This window comes from Lissotriton helveticus, chromosome 3_1, assembly GCF_964261635.1.
Source record: "Lissotriton helveticus chromosome 3_1, aLisHel1.1, whole genome shotgun sequence".
NCBI lineage: Eukaryota > Metazoa > Chordata > Amphibia > Caudata > Salamandridae > Lissotriton > Lissotriton helveticus.
Genome location: NC_136061.1, coordinates 2087256685 through 2087281161, shown reverse-complemented (window position 1 = coordinate 2087281161; position 24477 = coordinate 2087256685). Strand labels below are relative to the sequence as shown.

Here is a 24477-nt window from a genome sequence, read left to right as displayed (position 1 = left end):
TTTTTAGGTGCTTCTCCCACAGTATTGCGTTGTGTTTTTTCATATAGGCCGTTTGGCCTCCAGTACCATAATGTGTACCTGGCTTACCTCAATGAACATGTGTGTTGCAAATGCTACAAACTGCAATATGATCCCCCTGTCAGCTAACCATAAAAACGTGCCAAACTGGGGAGGAGTACTTTTTTACAAGGCCACTGCCAAAGCCTGAAGAAGAACTGGAGGTAGGTGGTTGTGTCATCGATTGCCTCTCTGTAGTGTATACTTCTACTAAGGTAGAGGTTAGTGCAGGTCTCTGCTGGGTCTTTGCAAATATGGGACCTGGCAGAGCTACCTGTGCCACATCCATTGGAGCAGGTTGAATAGCAATGTCTGTCTCCTTGTCAGAAGCCAAACATACACAAGCACTTTTACCGGGACCGCAGGGATGAGACTAGACGCATTTTAGATTGTGATTTATAACATGGGACAAAATATTGCCTTGAGCACGCCATCTGTTTGCTGTTCTTTTTTTTCCTCTGTCTCTGAACCTGCACTAAATAAAAAGATTTAAAAAATCGTTTTTGATGACACCACTCTTTTACACTCTGAATATGAGTGCATCTTTCCTCCTCAAAAAAACCCTGCAAATATGTGGAACCAGGAGCTCATGGGTGCAAAACCCATAGTGGGTCCTACTTTTGATGTGGCCCCCATTCGAACAGGATCCACTCATTTGCTTGCAACCCACACACATGCACTAACCTGATAGATCTAGGCTAAGCAGGAGCAATGCACAAGACAGTCCTACCACTCCCAATGCCTTTCTCCACGGAGAACAGTGAGCTGCTCCCCGAGAAGCATGTGAAGGGGATTTGGGGTTGGGACAGAATAATAAAGACAACCTGCGCTTGTAGTGGACCTCCCTCATCGACTACTTGTCCTGGTGCTGATGTGGGTAGGTACTGGACCCAGGGAACATCCACTTTCTTTAAGGGGAGAAGGACAAAGAGTTTATCAGCACGCTCCTCCCCCTCAAATGCTCTGCCTCCAAGTGTGGGAGTGAGCCTTTTCAGGGGCCCACCGGTGCAGGGGTTCTCCCTTCTTTGTCCTCAAGTCCTTGGACTGACAAAATTGAGATTGGCATGGAAGCTGTAATGTCAAACATATATTTTATTATCACTCATGAGCTGGGACTACATCGATACAGAACCCTAAGGCAATGTATGAGGCAGTACAAGAAGTACAGAAACCAGGGGTATTTTATATGCATTAGTTGCATTGTCAGCATAAGACCAAGGGGAGGTACTGGCACATACAAGAATAGTTATTGACTAACATGGGCATACAAATATGTCTTGGTCAGCAAAGTGGGAGGGGAGACATTGTTTGCATCAGTTAAAACAGCCTGACATTTACAAACTAAGACAGGTGCATTCTGGCAGCCACAGGCCTTTCTGAGCATGCGCAAGGCTCTGGCTTAGTACTGAAGAAGTTAATTATAATTGATGACTCATGCGAAATACAAGGGCAGGCAACAGTGAAGACAGAAGAAGCACATAGCTAACACATGGCTAACTAAAATGGATGCCAAAACAAAATGACTTCAGCTTCAGCTCATGCTAACAGCGATTTTTGCCAATTTCCACACAAGCATACAGGAATTAAGGGTCAGGGTCACACTCACCCTGATCAAACTGAGGCTGTATAGACATTTACTTCTATGGTGCAGGCTGAGTGTCTGAGAACTTATAGTCACAGGAAACTCAGTAGAACATGTGTCCATATATTTTGAAAGTTCTGCTATGCTTTTCAAGAGCTGAGCCACATGCAGTTAAGCGTATCTTGTGTAAGTACTTCTAGAGATAATATATGCACTAGCACTATAGTGACTCCGAGATAAATAGCACCTATTAACAATGTGTCGATCTCTTCGGACTGAAATGCTTAGCACAAATTATTACAGATAGTCACGCATCCGCGCAAGACCTCGGCGACGCTGACTTAGCTTGTAGGGGAACCACCCGGGGTTCAGGGCCGCTGTCGAAGGCACAGGATCAGATACGGGATGACAAGAGCTCTGGAACAGGAAGGTGTCCTTCGACAGCAGAGTCCAGTCATGGCTTGCTTCCGGAAGAAGCTCAGATCTGGACGGCAGATTGAAACTGTCTTCTTCCAATAGGTGGATTGCCTAGCAAGGGCGTGGTCATTGGGAGTGGCTTATATACCCTCCTGAGGCAGACGCTGGGCTTGCACATTGACGCAAACCTGGGCATGATGGGACATGAATTCCTTTAGTCTCTTGCACCTCCCACAACATTATTACATCATAACGGCACCTCAGCCATACTCGCGGTTGGGGTGCCTGTGAGAGGTTTGCAGTACACAATGTTATTCCTGCTGCCATAATGCTGCGTTGCCATGCTTGTGTTTACAGTACTTTAGTACAGAGTATGCAACACTGCCATGCCGTATACTGAGGTAGGCACAATCATATTAATCAGTCACATCACACAAGCAAGCCATACCACTCCCATGTGCAGTTAATCCCGGTACTCCACTGAATCCTCTATATCCCCCATCCATTATCAAAAGGGATTTACCCAGGACCTTGGTGTGATGTCTACTGCGCCAATGCCGGGAGTGAGCAGCTCAATGGAGACACATGGGTAGGAGGTCCTGCTTTAATACGTGGGTCATACTAGCCAGGACCTGGGTGCCCATGACACTCCTCTGTGTCACCTTCCACAATGACTATTTCATTATCATCATCCTCCTCATCATCCCCTTCCATAATTCTAAGGCTTTTAGAAACTTTTATTTTCCCTTGCTGTCCTGGTGCCTCTCAGACTCTGGCGGGCTCCACACCACGTCCCTATCATTATCATCAGAAATTGTGCTTGAAGAAGATGGTGGAGTAGTATACTTTCTTTTCCTTGCTGAATGTCTGGAAGCCAATGATTCCAAAAGAGGAGGTTCTTGCTCAGCAGGATACTTGACCACCCTCACATACATAGTCTTCGGCTAAGGTTGGGGTGGTGCTGTTGATGCAGGAGTGCTGCTCCCAGCTTGCTCTCCAGAGGCCAGTGCGGTAGGCACACAACATTGTCCAAAAAGGTTTTGATCATCAAGCCATTGGTGGAAAACTGCTTCTTCTCACTGACCACTTTCTTTCGGGCCATCTTTAACCTCTAAGTTGGCATTGGCACTAAGCTGCACAAGCTGAAGAGATTCGAACACTGACATGTGTCCTCACTGTATAGACCTTCTGATTGGCAGTACTGCAGGTGATGTCTCTTCTTCCCTTGTGCACCTAAAAGTGAACAAGCAAGAAAACCATTTAGCGAAATGTGGCATTGTTGCAGTTTTAGTACAGACAAAGTCAAACCATATATAAAATGTAATTCCCCATCAGGATAGCACACAAAATGCAGATAGAGCTCTTTCCATTATCTCTATATATTTTGAAGGAGAAGCCTGTTGCACTCAGGGAACTGCATGGGTAAATGGAATAATATTCTTTTAAAAAATGGAGGTTAGTGTGCGCCAATGGTAGGGGATGTGGTCCAGAGGAAATAGAATAACAATTTAAAAAATAATTTTAATGATGTTTTTGCAGTGCACAGCAGCCAGGGTATCTAAGAAGAAAAGTGTTGGACTTGGCCCTTCTGGCAGGTTCACCCCTGAACTTTTTGCTTTTATATGTGACTTGGTGTTAGTTATTTTTGGCTTCTGTGCACTTTCACTGTGCCCCAGTGTAAAGTGCGTGCGTGCGCTCTCTCAGTGCGTGTGTGAGATTGGCCTGCCCTCCCATAGGAATGCATGGGGAATGTGTGTGTCCATGGTAGTTCCTGATGTGTGGGGAGTGCAGGCTCCAGTTTGGTATGTGCGAACTCGTGAGAGTAAATGCGGCTCGATGATGTGTGCGGCATTAATGTGTCTAGTGTGGACTTCTAGAAGTTGGCCTGTCTGTGTAATAAAGGTGAAGTGACTGTCTAGCTGGTGATTGGCTGGAGCTGGCTGGTGCGCCTGGCTCCAGGAAGTCAGGATGGGTCTGCCCCGGTGGTGAGTGGAGAGACCTGCATATTGATGTGAGGGAAGGGTGCACCTGGGACCTGAATAGGGCTGGGCTTTCCCTACACAATGCTGGCTCCGCCCCCTGTGGTGCGACTAATGACCCTAGCCTGTCCTCTGAATGGGGAGAGGGACTGAGCATAACAGAGAGTTCCAAAACCAGTTGCATCTGGTTTTTCCCTAACCCTGTGCCACAAGACAAAGGATTTATGTGTATAAAAAGGGACTGTGACCCCTTGCAAAATGTTCGCTTCCTGATCCTACCTTGAGGGGGGCCTGCTGCCGCTGGGCGCCAGGAGGAACTGCTACTGGGGACTGCCTCCCTGCCTGGAGGGCCCTGTGAGCTGGCCCCTGGGCCCAGCCTTTGCCCCCCCACCTCCTGAAGGACTTTGCCCTGTAGTGCCTTGGAGCACTGTTTTCCTCCTTACAGCGCCTGGGAAGCGCTGTGTTTTACTTTCCAGGGAGCGCTTCTGCTTTTAAATTGCAGCACGGTGCTGCGACCGTCCCGCAGAGGGAGTCCCCGGTGGAGGGATCCCCCTGCCTTGGTGCCATCTTGTGCCCCTGACGGGTGCCCATCCCGCCAGGGACTTGGTGCTGATTTGGTACTCTCATGGGTGCCACCCCGTTTTATTATTTATATTACGGGTGCCTACCCCGCGTTTATTATAGTCTTGAAAGAGGGAGCCTACCCCTCGAAATCACCACAGCGGCCCGGGATCGACAAGTAACGCTGCCGCGATCCGGGAAATCCCAGAAGTCAGGCAACCCTCGTCGTGACTGAGGCGGGACCTGACCCGGAAGCGCTAGAGAAACGGCAGGAAGCAGATGAGAGCCTACCCCGCGCCTCCTGCACCACCGGCTGGACGTCCGCATCTCTCCCCGGGGCTCCTGTGAGTGAGGGAGAGCCCCTTGGGACCGGCGGCAGAAGCAGAGAACCCCGCACCACCGCCACCCCCAGAAGGAAGCTGGCAGCGACGTCGGACCCTCCCCGCAACCGAGCCCAGTGAGTATCGACGGGCCAGGGGGGGAAGCTCTGGGTGTGATTCTGAGTGCCTGAAGGAGGCACAGTTGTATCTCGAGTCCCCCGAGTGGGACTCCAGTGACGGGGGCAATTTGTATTTTCAAGCCCGAGAGGCTCCAACGTTAATCCCTACATTTGGGGGTCATTTCGGGAGGTAGAGCGGCCCCGGCTGGCAGCGGGCCGCTCCCCCCACAGTGGCAGCATTTTCTTTCGAGCCACGAGGCCCCTGAGGCCCCATTTGTTTCTTCAGAGCCCACGAGGCTCCCAGGCACACAGTTCTTTCAAGCCCATAAGGCCCCAGCGCTGAAGGGGGCATTTGCTAATTAGAGCCCAGAAGAAGAGCCAGGAGGCACGCTGGGGCCAGACTCAGTTTCCCCAGCTGCCCAGCACTTAGTGGGCAGCTGCATCGTTTAAGCCTTGCACAATCTTCTTTTGCTGCCTGTGCAGCCTGCCCTGACTTTGCTGGACACAGGGCGTTTCAGCCCCTAAGAGGCCAGGTTGGCCTGGGGAACAGTTTCATGTGTTGTGCCCTTGCGTGGGGTACGTGTTTATGCCTTATGTGATTTTTGCGCAAATGTGATACTTGGCTACTGTGATTTCTGCATCATGTGTAATGGCTTTTTCCCTATACCTCTGATTGTGTTTTCATGCCTAGGAGGTTGTTTTTCCTAATGTAGGTTCTGTTAGTGAGTTCATGGCTCCCGGCGTGATGTATGCCTAAGGTGGTTAGGGTTGCGTAGTGTGTCCTTACATTTACCAGTGGTTACTGGTTGTGTGCTACATTTGCTATTTGGTGCTACAGTTATTATATGTGCTATGTGCTAAGTGCTATTCCTACAAAGTGTTATTTCTATGAAGTGCTAGTTCTAAAAGTGCTTATTCCTGACGGTGGTCCATGTGGCCCTGTCCCATGTATATAATCCCCTGTAAATTCCGCCCGTGCCAGTGGCACATTGTAAAGTGTGTGTTCATTATCTAATGTGTTTGGTACAGTACAGAGGCTATTTTTATATATAACCTTGTGTGGAGTTTCCTTTGTGGTGGGCCTTGGGTGTTTTTGCTGGGTGTGCGCGCAAACGCTTTACACATCGCCTCCGGGATAAGCCTGACTGCTCGTGCCAAGCTACCAAGGGGGTGAGCAGGGGTTATCTTTGGCGGGTGACTTCCTTGCCTTGACGTAGAATGGTGGTTTCTGCCTGGCTTTGGCGCAAGCCTCAGCCAACCGGAAATCCCCATTTCTAACAAAATGGAATTATACCTAAAAAGACTGAATGCTGTCGCATGGCTGTGCATCTATGGTGGATACATGGATGGATCGACTGAGGCAAAATGAAAAAAAAAAACTAATGATCATTTTCAAATTTGTTCATTAAAAAAAGATTAGAAATACATTTTTAATGCACAAAAAGCATGTAATATATCAGCACTGTTCATCAAAATCATGTTCCTAATATGTATACTACGATGATCATCAAGCAAATTATTAAACAGATATCACAAACATTCCTGCAATGCCTATGGCAAAGGCACACTGGCTGGATGACCAAAATGGCTGCTAACCAGTGCTAAATGGTCAAACAACAGCAGCAAGCAAGGATGCATGAGAAGCAAAGAACACATGCAAGCCAATGGAAAAGGCACACTAGCTAGATGCACAAAATGGGTGCAAGCCATGTGTCCAGACAACAACAGCAAGTAAGAGGCATAGGGAACAAAGAACAAAGAACACATGCAAGCCTATGGCAAAGGCACTGTGGCTGTATTCACAAAATGGCTGCCAGCCACTTGCAACAACAGCGAGCAAGGAAGCATCGGGAAAAAAAGAACACAATCAATCAATCAATCAGGTGTTTGTTAAGCTTGACTACTCACCTGTAAGGGTCTCAAGGCGCTGGGGAGTTGGGGGGGTCGTAAGTTCCAGTTCATCAAGGAGGGAGTCTGTGGAAGAGGCAGGTTTTGAAGTTTTGCGAAGATGGAGAGCAATGTTATCTGTCTGAGGTGGAGCGGAAGGTCGTTCCAGGCTCTGGCCACGCGGAAGGAGAAGGAGCAGCCTACCGAGCTGGTTTTTCTAGTGTGGGGGACCACGGCCTAGGAGAGCTGCGCTGATCGTAGGGTCCTTTGGGGTGTGTGGAATTTGAGTCGGCTGTTCAGGTATGCTGGTCTGGTGTTGTGGAGGGCCTTATGAGCGTGGTTTAGTATCTTGAAGGTGACTCTAGCTTTGATGGGGAGCCAGTGGAGTGTGCGCAGGTGCTGGGAGATGTGGCAGTGTCTTGGCAGGTTGAGGACCAGTCTTGCGGCAGCGGGTTGGATGTTCTGTAGCTTGCGGGTGAGGTTTTTGTTTATTCCGGCATAGAGTGCGTTGCCGTTGTCGAGCCTGCTGGTGACCAGGAGACTGAGTGACAGTCTTTCTCTGTTCGAAGGGGATCCCTTTGAAGGTCTCACGTAGGAGGCGGAGGGTGGGGAAGCATGAGGACAAGACAGAGTTGAACTGGCGGTCCATTTTGAGCTCTGAGTCCAGGAGGATTCCCAGGTTGCGTGCGTGGTCCGTGGGGGTGGGTGGGCTTCCGAGGGCAGGGGGCCACCAGGTGTCTTTCCATGCATCGGGGTTTAGGCCCATGATGAGTACATACGTTTTGTTGGTGTTTAGTTGTAAGCAGCTGTTTTTCATCCATTTGGCGACGGCTTCTATGCCTTCTCGAAAGTTGTGTCTGGCGGTGTTGGGTTAGTTGGATAGGGAGAGGATGAGTTGGGTGTCACATTGCGTATGACACAATGTTGAGTCTGTAGGTTCTGACGATGGGGGCGAGCAGAGCCATGTAGTCGTTGAAGAGCGTAGGGCTGAGGAAGGATCCCTGGGGGACTCTGCCGGTGTTAGGTGTAGGGTCAGAGAGGAAAGGGCCTGAGTCTGACCCTCTGCTTTCTGCCGAGAGGAAGGAGTGGATTTAGTCGAGGGCCTTGTCTTGGATCCCTGCATCGTGGTGGCTGCTTATTGGGGTGCGTTGAGAGACTGTGTCGAACGCAGCAGAGAGGTTGAGGAGGATGAGGGCTGCTGTTTCTCCTTTGTCCAGTAAGGTACGGATGTTGTCTGTTGTGGCGAGGAGGGCTTTTTCCGTACTGTGGTTTTTTCTGAAGCCGGATTGGGAGGCGTCGAGGATGTTTTCCTCTTCGATGAATGTTGGCTGTTGATGGCTTTCTCAATGACTTTCACTGGGAACGGGAGCAGAGAGATGGGTCTGTAGTTTTTGAGGTCGGTGGGGTCCAGCGAGGGTTTCTTCAGGAGGGGGTTGATCTCAGCTTGTTTCCAGTCATCAGGGAACGAGCCGGTTGCCAGGGAGTGGTTGATGGTGTGGCAGAGCATGGGTGCGATGGTGTCGGGGCTCTTTTGAAACTGTGGTGGGGGCAGGGGTCAATGGAGGCCCCGGAGTGGGTTGACTTCATCGTCTTCAGTATGTCTTTGGAGGTGAAGGCTGTCCAGTTATCGATCGCTGGCTTCAGGGTGTCGGGTGGTTTTTGAGGGTTCTGTGTGTTGGTTGTCTTCATCGAAGTTGTCGTAGATGCTCTTGATTTTGTGGTGGAAAAAGGTGCTGAGTTTGTTGCAGAGGTCTTTTGAAGGAGGGATGTCGGTAGACTCGCTGGTGGGTTGGGCGAACTCCTTGATGATGTTGAAGAGTTCTTTGCTGTTGTGTGCATGAGTGGAGATTCTGTCTTCTATCGCTTTTTTCCTTGTTTTTCTGATGAGTTGGTGGTGGGCGTTGGTGGCGGGTCTGAAGTTGTTGTGGGCGTCTGGGGATTTTGGATTTCCTCCAAGCCTTTTAGAGACGACGGCAAGTGCGTCCGGACTCTATTATGCTGTAGTTTAAATCAGGTCATGGCATGGCTAGCAGCAAAAAAGGCATCAATTGCCTTTTACAAATGAATCGATATGCAAGCCTTGCAGACATGCCTGTCATAAATCCATTCAGGGGAGAGGCATGGTGAAGTGGTAAGGGCAGCAGCTATCCATCCAGGTAACAGTGGTGGGGTGGTGGGGCTCGGTGGGGGGTATTTCGTGGCACTACAAGCAATGTTTGTCAGTTTGCTGTTAACAAGACCACCAGTTTCAGCTATAATACGGATCAAACACGCAAGATTTGCCACTTCATGACTTGTAACACCAAATTCATAGTGTATTGCATAATTCGCCAATGTGGCCAGACCGGTGGGTTGATAGGCCTGTAATCTATTAGGCATAATCTTTACTTTGGTTAAGGGACTTTTTTCACACAGTTTCTGTTTTTTTTCTAGCGCACTGGGTGACTATCATCAATGACTTTGGAGAATATTTCTGTCCTTTTCTTTGATAGTACTTCTTCAGTTAGTGATGTCACTAGTTGGAGCAATTTGGTTTCGGATCTTTTCTACCATTTGGACATTCTCTGATTGATAAAATTGTGCAGACCACTATGTGGCCACCGTGATAGATTTTATGCTATTATAATAAAGTAAGACAATTGACATGTACAAAACAACAAACAATGTTTTGATATCTATTATTCCAACCTTGAAAAAGTCTATGAGTAGAAAAAACATGTGTTGGCACATTGGCAGATTCTGTGCTGGATGTAAAAAGAATGAAATGTATACTTAATTTATAAAGCTCAGCTTATGCCCAGAGGCGTCTTGGCACTGTTGTTTTCTAATAAAAAAAGAGCAGCTGAGCAGAACACTGTAGTGACCAGAGCGAGAAGGCTTTACCTATCATGAGTGAAAAGCCACGTCTTTAGTGTCTTCCTGAAACTGAGAAGAGAGGTGGCTGTTTTTATGGAAAGTGGCAGGTCATTCCAAAGCATTGCTGTTGTCCTATAAATGCTTCAACTATGTGGGCTTTTTAAATGTGGAGACCACCATATTCCTGGTACAGCCTGAGCACAATGTTATTGTCGGTACATACCATCTAAATCTCTTGATAAACCGAGTTTTGTTACCTTAGCCGAGGGTGTGGGCAATGTGTCTAGCTCCAGCGGCCACCAGTCAGGTGTCCAGAGAGAGGGCTTGTTGCCGAAGATGAAAACCTCGGTTTTTGAGGCATTCAACTTCAGACAATTACAATCCATCCAGTTGCTCACCTTCTTCATGCCTGAGCTAAATGCCCATTAGCGTTCTATTCCCAGTTAGTTAGAGACACCACAATTTGAGTGTCATCAGCATATGAGGCCAGGGTAAAGCCTGCGTTTTTGATAATCAATGCCAGTGGCATGACATATAGATTAAAAAATGTAGGGCTCAATGCTGATCCCTGTGATCCCTGTGATCCGCATGGCAGATAAATAGCCTGGAGACACAGCTGCCTGTAGCCAAGTTTTGCTGTCGGTTTGTTAAAAATTATTTTAGGAGATCCATAGCCGTACCTTTTAGCCCCAGATCCTGGAGCCAGTAGACCGCGATCTCATGGCCGACTGTATCAAAGGCTGCCGAGAGGTCTAGCAGCACCAATGCTGCCGTCCCCCCCCTCCATCTAGAATTTCACATATGTCTTCCGTTGTCACTATTAGTGCTCATTCAGTGCTATGGTATTTCCTAAATCCGTGTTGCGTATCATCTAATAATGAGTTATCTTTTATATATTTTGAAATGTATTGGTTCATGATCTTCTCAGCCAATTGGGCAGCGAAAGGGAGCCTCGAAATGGGCCGGTAATTGCTTGGGTCTGTGGAGTCAAGAATAAAATCGCCAAGTTGAAGTATTGGACTGTTGTATATTTCAGAGGAAGACGCTTTTTGATTTCATCGATTGATACTATTTGTTAAGTGATATATAACTGGCATTAGGTATTTGGAATGTCTTTACTTATCCAGTACACTGGGTGATTGTGAATATTAAAGGGTGCTCTCAGTAGGGCTCTATGTTTTCAAGGTTGTATACACATTAATTTACTTATGTGTTAATAGCATCTTTAGGTAGTAGGCGCAATTGAGCCAAGTAAGCACCCCAAAAGGAACTACAATCAGCTAAAACAATTGACTCACACAATATTACTGTGCACTCTGACACTTTTCAACTATTGATTGTGGGGTAATTCTCCTAACCAGGAACCACTACTACCAATCTATTTTTAGCAAAGTGCTGCAGTGCACTGTTTTTGGGGGCCGCAGAGATGAGCAAGAAGTGTCTGTCGACTACCACCATCCCCCCCTGAGAACAAGTTGTCCATCGGGCGCCGGACTCCCTGGAACAAGTCAGCCGTCGGCTGCCAAGCCCACCCCCCTCTTACCTGCCTGGGTGGCAGTAGGTCTAGCTATGCCTTTGAATGGCTTACTTGCAAATAGGTTAATTTGTTTGCACTTCGTAGCCCATACTTCCTTACGGAAAGTGGTGCATGTGCAGAGAAGATTAAAGGCCACCCCTAGCTGAATAAAAATTAAATCCTCTAGTGTCTCTAAAACGTGATGTCATACTGATTGCTAAAAAGCATTGAATAACTAAATGAAAATATAAGTAAGTTTGCATCTATTTTCAAACACTTGCAGTTACCCTGGATGTGTATGAATGCGTGGAAGTTTGGTTTTAGTGATATGGATTGCACACCACAGAATATGAACTGCTGGTTGTCCTCAGTCCACAGATATCTTGCATTTAACAAATGCACAGTTGCAGTGTTTAAAGGATGCTGGCCACCACGGAACTACAGAAACATTGACAGAAACTAACCGTAAAGGGCCAGTGTGTCTCTGTGCAAGCTGGACACTTGTACCATCTCCCTTACTCAGCACAACGAATTTAGGGCAGACCACCATTCAAGTTGATTTTGCTGCCGCTCGAGTAGAAAATCTACTCGTGAAGCAGCCTTCTGAACTCAATCGCATCACAAACCACTCACCACTGCCTGCATTAGAAAATCTCACTGAAAGACCACCTAGGTGATGGGCATTTTGCTAGGGGACACCGAATCTTGCTCGTGCTTGCATTTCTGAAGCCTCATGGGGGAAGAAATTCCGCCTGTGGCAATTGACAGAACTTGGCTTGAACTCCACATTACAAAATTAATTTGGAGTCTCCAAATTCCACCAATTCTGCTGGTGGAATGACATTTTCCACCCAAGTCTAACAACATGGGGCGAAGCGTCCACTAACTTCATTGTGAGTGATCTCACTTTGCTCTTTCACAAGGAGCACATCAGAACACAAAATAGTTTCATTCAGTCCCAGGTAATACAATGGCAATGTGTGCTTTTTCAGATCAGAAAATAGTTTTTTGCTTTTGCATGTTGCTGTTGATATTGTTTTAACGTGTGAGTGACAAATAGCTCCTCCAACAAAAGAGGTTTACAAAGCAACATGAGAGCTAACCAAGCATTAACAAAGAGAAAAGGCTGGCAGTTAATGCCAGACATATTGGTATTGGCAAGGATTGTCTTACATGTGTTTTTGAACAACTGTGGTTCTCATATTTCTGAAGCAGCCATTCAGCGGGCTTGAGTAACTAGTTATTGGCGATATTTCCCTACTAATCACTTTGATAAATGGCTGGTCAGAGTTCTTATACTTTATGTTTATAGAATTAGTGCTGCTGACCTGACATCTGTGGTTGTCATTCTTAAAGAGATTACAGATGAAAGGAAGCTTTAGTTAGTGCAGGATTTTCTTATGTGACATGTTTAAGCACTTAATTGAAAACAACTTGTTTTTCTCAATGTAAGTATTTTCAAAATACAAAAACACGAAAGCAAGATGAAGTCTTCTATCCATGGTTTAGAGCTGTAATGCATCATCTGAGTCATTCTACATTACCCACGATGCAGGTTACTACACATAGGGTACCACACTAGAATTGGCAAAGACAATAGGTATGGCATTGGTTGCCAGTCTTGTTTGTGTTGTCATTGATTGTGTGTGGGTGTACCTCTTGAGAAAGAGCAGAATGCTACTGTAAGAAAGTGGTTTACTACTTAAGAAGGAACTGAGGTCCACCACAAGCAATAAAGGTACTATCTTGTTAGTTCAGCTAAAGGTTACATTAATTTAAGCTTAATGTAAATCCTTGTAGCAATGGCACAGAGCAGACAGTTTACTACTTGAGAAGGAACTGAGGTCCACCACAAGTAATAAAGGCACTATCTTGTTAGTTCACCTAAAGGTTTCATTAATTTAAGCTTGAGGTAAATCCTTGTAGCAATGGCACAGAGCAGACAGGCTCAAATTAGAGAATATGTGTAAAGCATTTAGTAATAACAAAACAGTTAAAAATAAAAAAAAACAACACTATAAACCTCTCAGTTCAATTTATTAAAATAGAGGATACTTTAATGAGAAAAATGAAAACACTAAAATAATAAAAATCCAATAAGAGTAACCAGAGATACCATTTTGTAAAGATTTAAGTAAAAATAACACAGAACAGTGCCTAGCACCACTGGCAGTCAATTGTCTTGGTAGACTGGGATCTAGGCAAAATTTCAGGCTGACTGTGATTGAGTGCTTGTCGCACACACTAACCATGTTCAATCCATCAGAAGTTTTACCTTGGGCTCTATGACCTTAGTTAAGCAATGTTCAAGGTCCCGGTGAAGTCAATAGTTTTGGCTGGAGAAGGCTCTGAATGGGAGAAATTCAAATTTAACATTCAGGGAACTCCTCTCACTAGATGAATACTTATGTCATTTGGACTTAGTTACTTTTTCAGAGCTTGTAGTCCTCCAGTTGGATAATGCCACAGCTGTGACTGAGAAGGGTTTCATGAGGCCTCATATCTTCTCAGTGAGGTCCTTCTGAAACTGATTTGCTGCTGTGGAGAAGCTCGGAACTGAGGAATTCTGTTTTTTCCGCCTAGCTGTAATGTGCCTTGGGGTGATCACCTTGACTGGTTTGTACCAGTCCTCCCATGGTCTTGATTTCCAAAATGTATCCAAGTCCCAGATTTTCAGAAGTGGTAGTCATCCAGTTAGATACAGCCCAGGGTCACATAACCTCAAGAGGAACACTTTGGGGTCAAGACTCCTGTCAGCAGAGGCTACCAGGAGGGTCCAGGTCAGGCCCAGTTATTACTGGCCAAATAGGCACTTCAGAAAAGACCTCTTGCAGCTTGTTGTGGCCCTGTGGCTTACAAAGGAGGCTGGTCAACTGACCCTTGGAGTCTGCTTCTTTGTCCTGAGTACAAGTTGGAGCAGGTCTAACCCTTCGGTTCTCATCACAGGTCTCAAACAGCAGGTCCAATCCTTCTTCTGTTCTCACACAGGTCAAGAGTGATCTGAAGAAGGGGTCCTTGGGCAGCCCATTTATGCCTGGCCTAATTTTGGGTGGGGTTGACTCCTGGCCTTTCTTGAATTAATAGAGTAAAGGTTCCTAGTATAACCCTTCCCACTTTTGCAACATTTCCTGTTTGCCTTCCTTTAAACAGTCCTATAGTGCCCCTCACGTACTATTCAACAGGGAGAAGCCCTTCTCCACTTGTGCAGACCCTGTGTGACCAGACAGAGGCAGGGTAAGGGTAATGAGAAGTGCCTCCTCAGTGGTCACTCCAGACCAGCTTCCCTTCCCTGCAGCCCTTCACCACTGGGTAGGAGGTCATCCTGGCTAAGAAGACAAAGGAAATGCCTATTCAGGTGTAATCTGACATCTGCCTGTGACTATGGAGGCCCCTCTGAATTAAATTAAGCTCCTGGGCACCACCAACTCATCTTCTTACCAGAAGAAACAAAAACCCCTCCCCACACCCAGGTCTTTGTAATTTTTCTGGGAGCAGTTTGCACACCTTATATGGGCTATTTGCCAGCTAGGTGGCAGTTCGATGCTATGCGAATTATCCGCCAGGAGCTTCAGATAAGAAAAAGGTCACTTTCTACAAGTTCCTTTTCCTGAATACTTATACTTGCCATTAAGTTAAGCTTTCAATAAATATTATAAATAGCCATTTAATTTTCTATCTGGCGCCTAGTCTCAGGGAGCAGAATTAATGTTAATATTGCTTCCCAGTGTTTCTCCAAGAGCTAGCCATCCTTCCTACGGGAAAATAGCTTGTGGACACTTGTCATTGTAAGAACATGTTAATTATAAATGTCTAATGTCCTGTATTAAATACCAAGCATGCTGCTTTGTTGGCTACAAGGCCTAAACATGAGTGTCTTATCAATATTTATAAAGGAATTATTCACCAGTACAAAAGTGTCTTTTTAACAGGACAGGCTGCCGTTTTAAAATGGCAGCAGCCAGGCTGCAGTGATAGTCATGCAGTCATGCTTGTCTTGTCACACAAGTGGAAGTAGTGCTGTTGTTTAAAAATCAAATGTAGCTTTCCCTGCCATTGGTGTATTTTGGCACAACAAATACTATGGCCTTAGCCGTAAAATTAAACAGACCAATAAGGAGTAAGCCCATTTTTTCATGGTTAGTGGTCACTAGTACTGGGGCATGTTTGGCAGTGTCCCAATGCACAGACTCACAAAAAGAACAGTATCAGTCAAAGGAAACTGGGGTGACCACACAAAAAATGGGCACTTTCCCAAAGCTATCACTCACAGTGAAGTTAGCCAGTGGCTGAAGTGGACTCACCTATAACCTACCCTAGACAGTATAGGAGAGAAACTTGAATTACACAACAACAGACAAGTAGAAGAAAAGGGCTGGCTTGTAAGTATAATATACAAATAATTTTACTAAAATCTATAGCCTTGTCCAAATCCAGACGTAACAAAGGGGCTGCCAGAGACCTAAGAAACTGAAAACTAAAGAAAATCTACAATTTAGTTTCAGAATATTGTGGATACTTCCAAAACATTCTCGTGACATAGTTCTTGCTTTAGGGTGTTTTGGAGAAAAGTGCTACCTGTGGATAAAATAATATTCTAATGGTCAGAAGCTTAAGACCTGCTGTTAGAGCTTTGTCAAACAGTAAGCAGATGCACACATGGTTGTGTAGTTCCTATGTACATCCATTTCAAAGGCTTTTCAACGTCAAATCTCTGCACAATAAGCATTGGCAAAGCGAATCGGTCTCACTTTGCCAATGCTTATTTGCTGCTGGTATAGGCTTTACTAGTGCTTTAATTTATGCAGTTGTGTCAGTCAGTCAGTCATTAAAACTTTATTTAGTTTGTTACAACCATAAAAGTATACACTATACATTTATAAAACGTTGTAAAAACACATGATATGAAACTTTTGTAAAATTGCAACTCAATCATTTCCCGGAAGATAACCCCGACCCCTTTGCTATTAAACAGTATCCTCCTAGGTTGTTAATATCACACAAGTTAACATGAGTAAACACAATACATACATTAAAATGCAATCTCATTTTAATTTTTTTAAATTTTTTTATAAAGGGTGGGTTACATACACCTATAACTCTGTACTCTGGAGAAACCCCTTAACTCTACTCATGTATTTCCCCAAAGCACAGGCTATATCCAGATTTGTCATTCCCACCAGAAGGTCTGCAGCTTGCTTCCTATTCATAGTCCTGTATTTTTTGAATATCGGGCCTAAAATCTCCTTACGTATATCAAGGACCATCTTACAGTCTAATAAAATATAAATAATATCACAGGGGGTACCTAACGTACAAGTACAGTTGCCATTACTATTTATCATGAGGTTTTTAACCCTGCTATTTACATAACAGGGATTTATTCCCATTCTCAATTTTAATGCCTCTCTTCTTAAGTGCTGGTTCGGCAACCTGTCCAAGTAAGGGTAGGAATGGTCTTCTAAAATCCATACTTGGATCATATGGGACACCGATAATTTTTGCCGGAGATACTCTTGATCGCTTATATGGGACACGTCTGCTCCCAATGACGTAGTTCTTTTTTGCCTATATTGACGTGTCCTAGCTACGTATCTAGTTCTATTCCGAGCTTCCCATATGCTTCTTTTAATGAGGCTCTTGTTTCTTTTGCCCAAGATAACTCGCTAGAGGCAATTTCCTCTCTACACCACTGTGATATTTTTTTGGGGGCTCCCCTGTCTCCAGACGCTGCCAAAACCGTATTAGAGCCATCCTAGTTGTAATTGCCCAGGAGGTAACTCCCAGCTCCAGTCTTGCTGCTTGTACCATTGCTGATTTTGGCAACGAGAACAAGCTTTTCAGGATCATACCCTCCTCTTTATCCCAACCTTTTTTCCCACTTAGGAGGAGAACCTCTGATCCATATAGAAATTGCGCAGGGACCATTGCTAGGTAGGCCTTTATAACCGGCCCATCTGACATGTCTCCGTAAAAGCTATTAAATCTTTTTAAGCCCTTTATAGAAGCTGTTGCCCTAATTTTTAATGCTTCTAGATGGGTGAACCATATTCCCAAGTATCTATATTCCATTACCCTCTAAAGTAATTCCGTGCCTAGATGCCAAGGGAACCGGGTCTTGCTTTTACCGAAACATAGTATTTTGGTCTTTTCCATATTTACTACCAGTTTTTTATTTAAGCAGTATTCATGGAACATAGTTAGTTTCCTCTGCAGGCCTATGTCCGTCTGGTCCATGATCACCAGATTGTCTGCATAAACAGACAAGATATGTGGTTACCTCCTAGCTTTGGACTAGCCCCTCTAACCTCTCTCAGATTCCGAGGTAGGTCCGCTATAAACAGAGAGAAGAGCAACGGGGCTAATACGCACCCCTGCCTCAGGCCATTTCCAATCTGTATCCTCCCAGATAATCCGCCCTCCTCATCCAGGATTACCTGGGCCCAGTTGTCTGTATGTAAGGCCTGGATAAGGGCTAACAGGTCTGCGTGTATCTTGTAGCCTACCAAGGTAGACCATAGCTGCTCCCTGCCTACAAGGTCGAATGCCGCGTGGAAGTCAACAAAACAACAAAACAGGTTACCCCTTTGCTCTATAGACTTCCGTGCTACCGCCCAGAGGGCAAAACAATGATCCACCATTGAATGCCCTTCTTTAAATCCCCCCTGTTCAGGAGGTACTATACAGTTATCTTCAGCCCAATCTTTTAGCAAACCTAAAATTATTTTAGAGAAAACTTTTTCCCCAATATCCAAGAGGTTTATCAGGTGATCATTTTTAGGGGAGTTTACATCACCTTTTTGTGTATGGGTCTAATGATGGCCCCTTTCCAGCTATCTGGTAACGTTCCTGTTTTTAGTATTCTTGAGAACGTCTTTGAGAACAAATCCGCCCACCGATCTATATTTGTTTTTATGATAATGGCGGGTAGATTGTCTGGGCCAGCAGCTCGTGTTAAATTTAAGTTGCCTATCACGGTTTTAATATGGCCTTGAGAGAACTGCTCCATTACTTCATCCCTAACTCCTGGCCAACTAGATGGTACTATCACCTCCCTCCTTGGCCAATTGCCGTAGATCTCCTCAAGATAGATTACCCACTAATCCTCCTGGACAGAACATTGCATGGACCCTGCCGTTTTCCCCGTACATTCCTGTTTCAGTTTCCAGAAGCCTTTGAAATGTTTTTCTTCAATTGCCACTAGTAGGTTCTTCCAGCAATTTTATTTACAAGATCTTTTTTTCTCTCTAATAGATGCCTTGTATTTTATCCTTAATTTCTTCATTGCTAGAAATGCTGCATCATTATAGCTACGCCTAAGGCTTCTTTTGCTCTTTCTAATAGCGGCCTTTGCTTTACGGCATTCTGCATCAAACCATGGTTTACTAATTACATGTAGTGATAATTTCCTTACCAGGCTAAGCTTCCCCGTTTAATTTTTATTCTGAGGCATTCTACAAGTTGTCTTATCATATCCTCATACCAGGATATCTCCTCCCCCTTTGCAAAATTTCCTAAGTCAACTACTATCTGAAGATCCTTCAGTTTATTTAGGTGTTCTTCACTTATCCGGGTTGTAAGTCGCTTGGGATATTCAACCTCTACATGTAACACCTTCTGTCTCGGCGGAACGTTGTTAGCATACATTTCTATCAATAGTGGGAAATGATCACTGCCCTCTACTTGGAGTATTTCGAAATGTTGAATTAAGTGGAAACACCGAGCCTGAATAAAGACATAGTCTATGGGGCACATTTGCTGTCCTATTTTAAATGTGCGCTATGCGGGCCGATCTGTTTCTTTCCTACCATTAACACAAACCAAGCCCATGACCCCCAGCAGCCGACCAAGCTCCACATCTTGATTTGAGAGCTCGGTACTGATGAACATTGCAGACTCTATGTTATACGCTTTTAGCAAGTTGCTATTCCAGGCATCAGTTTTTAGGGGATTTAGTCTATGATTAAAATCCCCTAAAATTAAAATCACATCTCTTGGGTAGAGTACATATAAGTTCTCTATATCCTTTTTTAAACGCTTTATACTCATGTTTTTCCCCTTTCTGTATGTACACATTGATAATACATAAACCTCCACCCCCTATGTTGGTATTTAGGATCAGCACTCTGCTACCCAATGCCCAGATACATGTTAAGTCGAGGTGGAGAATATCTCTCACTATCCTTGTGGAGACCAACGTCATCTGGCCACCTGATGCCCTACCCATTTGATTCTTTCTTGCAGGTTTTATATGATTAGCAAAACCTCCCGTAACGGGGGTTTCGTCGCACAGCCATGTCTCCTTTAGGCACATAATATCCGTCTTCCCGAGGAAATTTTTATAACTCTCTTGAGGCTGTATTCTTTTGTAGCCATTAATATTCCAAGACAAGATGCGCAGGCTGTGCGACGACCCAGTTTCCTAATCGATGTTACTCAAATTCCCCTCCTCCTCCTGGTCTATATAAGCCAGCTCTCTATACCTGTTCCCAACCAAGACATCTTTCTCCCCCCACCCTATCTTTTTGGGAATAATTGTAATTTCCAGGCCTTCCTTGTTGCTCTGTCCAGATGAGATAATTTTTATTTGCCATTCTCCCAACCCTGGGTTCTAAGGAATTGGTGCCCTTGGTTATCCATTTTCAGATCCTCTCTATTTACTAATCTGATTCCTTCCCTTAGCATCTCAGCTTCCGCTTTTTCCATTGCAACTTTTATTAAAGCTGATTGGAGAAGGACCTTTGTTATTTCTTCACCTTTAGCATTAACCAAAAACCCCACTTCTTTTAGGTCATCTGTACTGACATATTTTAAGCTGGGGCATTTAGCAAATGAGAACAGTAACTGCGAGCGGTTTAGGGGTTTTAATTTCTTACCTCATTTCCCACCATTTCCCTGACCCATGGGTTCCAGGTATAGCCAGGTGTCTACAATCCTGGGTGCCTGTAAAGTCTTTTGGCTTTCCTCTGGTCTTTTATCACTTCTCTTCAAATTATTTTCTACTCTACCTCCATTCTTACAATTATTCGCCAGGGATATGTTACTGGGCCCTGCATCAGTGGGCATCTCCATTTCCCATATGGGTTCTAACCCCTCTTTTCTCTCCCTGTGCTTCCTCATAGGGGCTTTTACATTCTTAGCCAAGCATTTACCTAACATGATTTTTCCTGGGGACTAAGGGTGCTTGCACCGGTGTCTACAAGGGTTAACTTATCTATTTCTACTCTCACTGCCTTGTCCCTGGGTCTTAGGTCATGGAGTACCTTTTTCCTGTCACTTGTTGTTGTACTGCCTGTTTGACCCGTTGGACCTTTTCCCCTTTCCTCCTCTTCGGGTAATGCCTCCTTTCACCATATCTCTTTATAATCATGGGACAGCGGGAGATATATACAGTGGGCTCCTCCTCTTTAGGAATATTTCCCCTTGTCATATCTCCCGCCTCATCAGCTGTGTTCTCTACTGTTCTTACAAGGGATGGCATTTGGTCTTTAATCTGCATCAATTCCCCAATTATGTTCTTAAACTAATTACTTTGGGTTTTTAGGATTTCATTATTTACAACTGAAACCTCTAGGATTCCTAGCAAAATTTTCTGGAGCATCAGCATAACCTCGAGCATTGATGACCCGTCACCCGTCACCTCCAAACTATTCACAGGTAGACCTGATAGCTCAGTCTGGGCAATATTTGCATTTTCCAAGCTGTCTTTCCCATTAAGTCCATATTCCTCGTCAGCAGCTTCTCTCTCCGGCTGTGAATCGCTCTGATTTTCATTTTCTTCCTCCCCCTCCACCTCCGAGTCTTGGATTAATACTGACTGAAACAGCCGTGGGGAGGAGGACAGCCGAGGTTCTATCGGGATCTTAGCAATGTCGAAGTTTGTCTGGTTCAGGGAATCGGCGTCTGATACCAGGATCTCTGTCATCTTTGCGGACTCCACCACCTTTAGTTCTCTATCTGGTGTCTCCTTTTCTTTAACATATTTACCAAAGAAGTCTTTAATAGATTTTGAGACTGTAGAACTGCCTTTTACACCTGCTGCCTTAGCGCTCATCGGACCCTTCTGTTTAATTGTACTAGAGGATGCAGTAGACCCATATACAGATGTTTTATTTCCGGTAGGTGTCGTTATTGCACTCTCCACGTCTTTGGGTAGTTCTGTTATGTCCTCTACCCCAGAACTTGTATTTCCTGGTGCTTTAGAGTTCTTTAATACTTTACGTCGTTTATTCTTTCCTAATGCCATATCTTTAAATTCTCCTTCTCTGCTTACTTCCAAGGGAGCAGAGATTTTCCTGGCAGTTTTCTTCACTTGTTAGATTACCTGCACCTTCTAGGTGCACTACAGCCCCTCTGGCAATAACTCTTTGCTGCAGCTCACCCAGTTATAATTTTGCTTTTTTTCTCCACTTACCTCTGTCCTGTGGGCCCGCTCTCTTCCTCCACCACCTTTTCCTCTTTTCCTCTGTCTCTTCCAGTCCTCGTGCTCCCAATCCTGGCAGCCTCCTGTGAGTCTTTCCTTGCAGGTTTGGGGTCCAGGGGTCACTATCACTGTCCTGCTATGGGCGACCTCCGGCTAATAACCGGTCTCTCCAGTTGGTGCCTGCAATCCGCTGCCGCCCTCACCGTGGCGTCTCCTCAGATCAGACGCCAACAGGGGACAACGAGGGTGGATGCTCCTTGCGTATGCTGGTAGAGCTTTTCCCGCACAGCGCAGCGCACGGATACGCGGAGAAGCCGGCAGCCAACCACCACTTCCACGATGCCCGTCCAGCACCGCCCGTGAAGCAGCGCCGCCACCGCCGAGGCTGACCCGGAAGCCGGAATCTTGAAACCGAAACCGGAACCGGAAGCCTGCAGACCGGAGCCGAAGGCGCAACGATGACGGTGAAGGTGGGAGGTTTCTTAGCAGAGCAGCGCGGCACACACAGTAACAGAGGCAATGGGCTTGAATTCTCTTCGTCGTTGTGTAAATAAGATAAATATTAGAACACAAACAATTTGATCATGGACCCCACAGTGGTGTTTAGGAAAAGTCATAATTCCTGCTGTCAACCAGTAGGTGCTGTCAGGCATGAATAACACAGTTTTCCTGGCAGCATATTTTAAATGGGATCAGCCTGCCTACTATGTAAATAAAAAAGCTATGATGTACTGAATATGCAGAAAGAGCAACAATCATTCACAACTAACCAGTCACACCACTGGTCTTCAGGTCATCTGATGATCACAGATCCTCTCTCCCTCCCACTTCGCTAAAGGGTAAAATGAAAAGCCATATGTGCTTATAAAAACAAAGTCACCCGCAGATCAAAGTTGAGAGGCGCTATATCAGTAATTTTACTGGATTGAAATTTGCAACTTAATGTAAACTTTAAACACAAATGTCCGAAAACTAAAACTGCCCCTTTAAATTTTCACAAATACTGACACTGGTTCTGCTAAGGCATTTGCAGAATATATGTGACCACTTGCTGACCATTTAATTAGTAATCACAGCGAATGTGCTCTTTGAGGCAAAAAAATAAATAAAAACTTGCAAAAGTGGAAGTATTGGACAGCATTACATCAGGGATTGATCAGGGTAAGGAACGTCCCTTATCCTATTTGATTTGCCCAGAGCCTTTGATATGGTCTCCTATTGCCCATTAATGCAGAGGCTGCATGAAATTGGCCTGCACTCAGATGCTTTGCAGTGGCTTGGATCTTTTCTGAGTAATAAATCACACTCTGTGCAACTGACCTCTGATGAGTCTAATACCCACTTGTCCATTTGTGGGATTACACAGGGTTCTACACTCAGTCCCACTTTGTTAAATATATATATATTGCATCCTTGTAAAGGCTTGGTGTTTTGAAATTCTCTCTTAAGCTGTTGATACTCAGCTGATCATATCTATTGATGAGAGACATAGGGAGTTTTGAGAAACATTAATAGGATGTCTCTCAGAAGTTGCCATGTGGATGCGGTCTCACTGTTGAGAACTCAATGCTGAAGAGACAGAGATCTTGCTCTTTGGAGGGGCATGCAGAGTTTGGAGCAGCTCATGGTGGCATTCTCTCCTAGGACCTGCCCCTAAACCAAAGAGGGTAGTTAAGACCCTGGGATTTTTAATATATGATACTCTCTCAATGCAAGATCAGGTAAACGTAATTTGTGGAAAGTGTTTTGGTCTTCTATGCATGCTGCCCAAGCTTTATCACCGGCTCAAGGTAGAATGACGCAGAAATATCACCCAAGCTTTGATTATGAGTAGGCTGAACTATGGAAATGCATTGTACCTGGGAATGACTGACTTCCTATTTACTCACCTTCAATCTATAAAAAATGCAGAAGCTAGATTGATTTGTAATAGCACTCTTAGGAGTTCAGCTGCCTCCTGCTTGAATTCACTGCACTGGCTTCCAGTACATAAGAAAACCAAATTTAAGCCATTATGTTATGTACATAAGGCACTTGATGGCTACGGTCCAGCTACTTTGTGTGACTGTGTCACTTTTCACAAGCTAACATGAGTGCTTCGATCCTCAAACCTAGCTTAGATGAGTGCTAAGCAAATCAAAAAGCTAAAATGGGTGGATGTTCCTTCATCCATTTCCCCTTCTATCACTGGAATTCTTTGCCTCTTGATCATCGCCTTACTTCTGACCCTCACACTTTTTGGAAGAGGCTGAAGACTTGGCTAATTTCCCTCTAAAGTATATCAGTGTTTGGAGCTTTATAATTTTGTCCAGCAGTGGGATATCTCTTTGGGGCTTTACAAGTACAGTAAATAAATAAATAAATATCACAACAATACCTAAAACAAGCTAATAATCAGCAATTCACACATCTAAACAAAAATCACATTTTAAAACAGTCCCACTATGCATGCAATATTTAAAAATTCCATATCGGAAAGGATTGAAATTGTCTTGCTACGATGGTAAATTTTATACTTAAAAAATGGTTTTAAAATCGACCTTCTAGTTCCTAAAAAAATGTAAAAAGTCAATTAATAAGTGTACATTAAAATGTTTAAAACCTAAACCAAATTTACATTCACTATTCTCCTCCGGGAAAGCTTTATATTTTTCCCTATGCTAAAAAGAACAAATTAAAAGCCACATGAAATTTCAATAACATCAATCACAGATAATGGCTGTCAATTGACAGACACCGATTGATGGGCGCACTTTATACATA

At 44.8% G+C, this 24477-nt stretch overlaps 1 protein-coding gene and 1 long non-coding RNA gene across 5 annotated transcripts in view; one reads left to right on the top strand and one right to left on the bottom strand.

Annotated features, from left to right (window-relative positions):
* LOC144824122 (aminopeptidase Ey-like) overlaps positions 1-24477 on the top strand; it is an 836887-nt gene that overhangs the window by 302845 nt on the left and 509565 nt on the right. The gene's annotated exons all lie outside the window — the stretch shown is intronic.
* On the bottom strand, positions 1130-21984 carry LOC144824124 (uncharacterized). Its single transcript, XR_013608906.1, has 2 exons — positions 21706-21984; positions 1130-3289 (listed from the first exon to the last, which is right to left on the bottom strand). It is a non-coding gene; the product is annotated as an uncharacterized LOC144824124 (long non-coding RNA).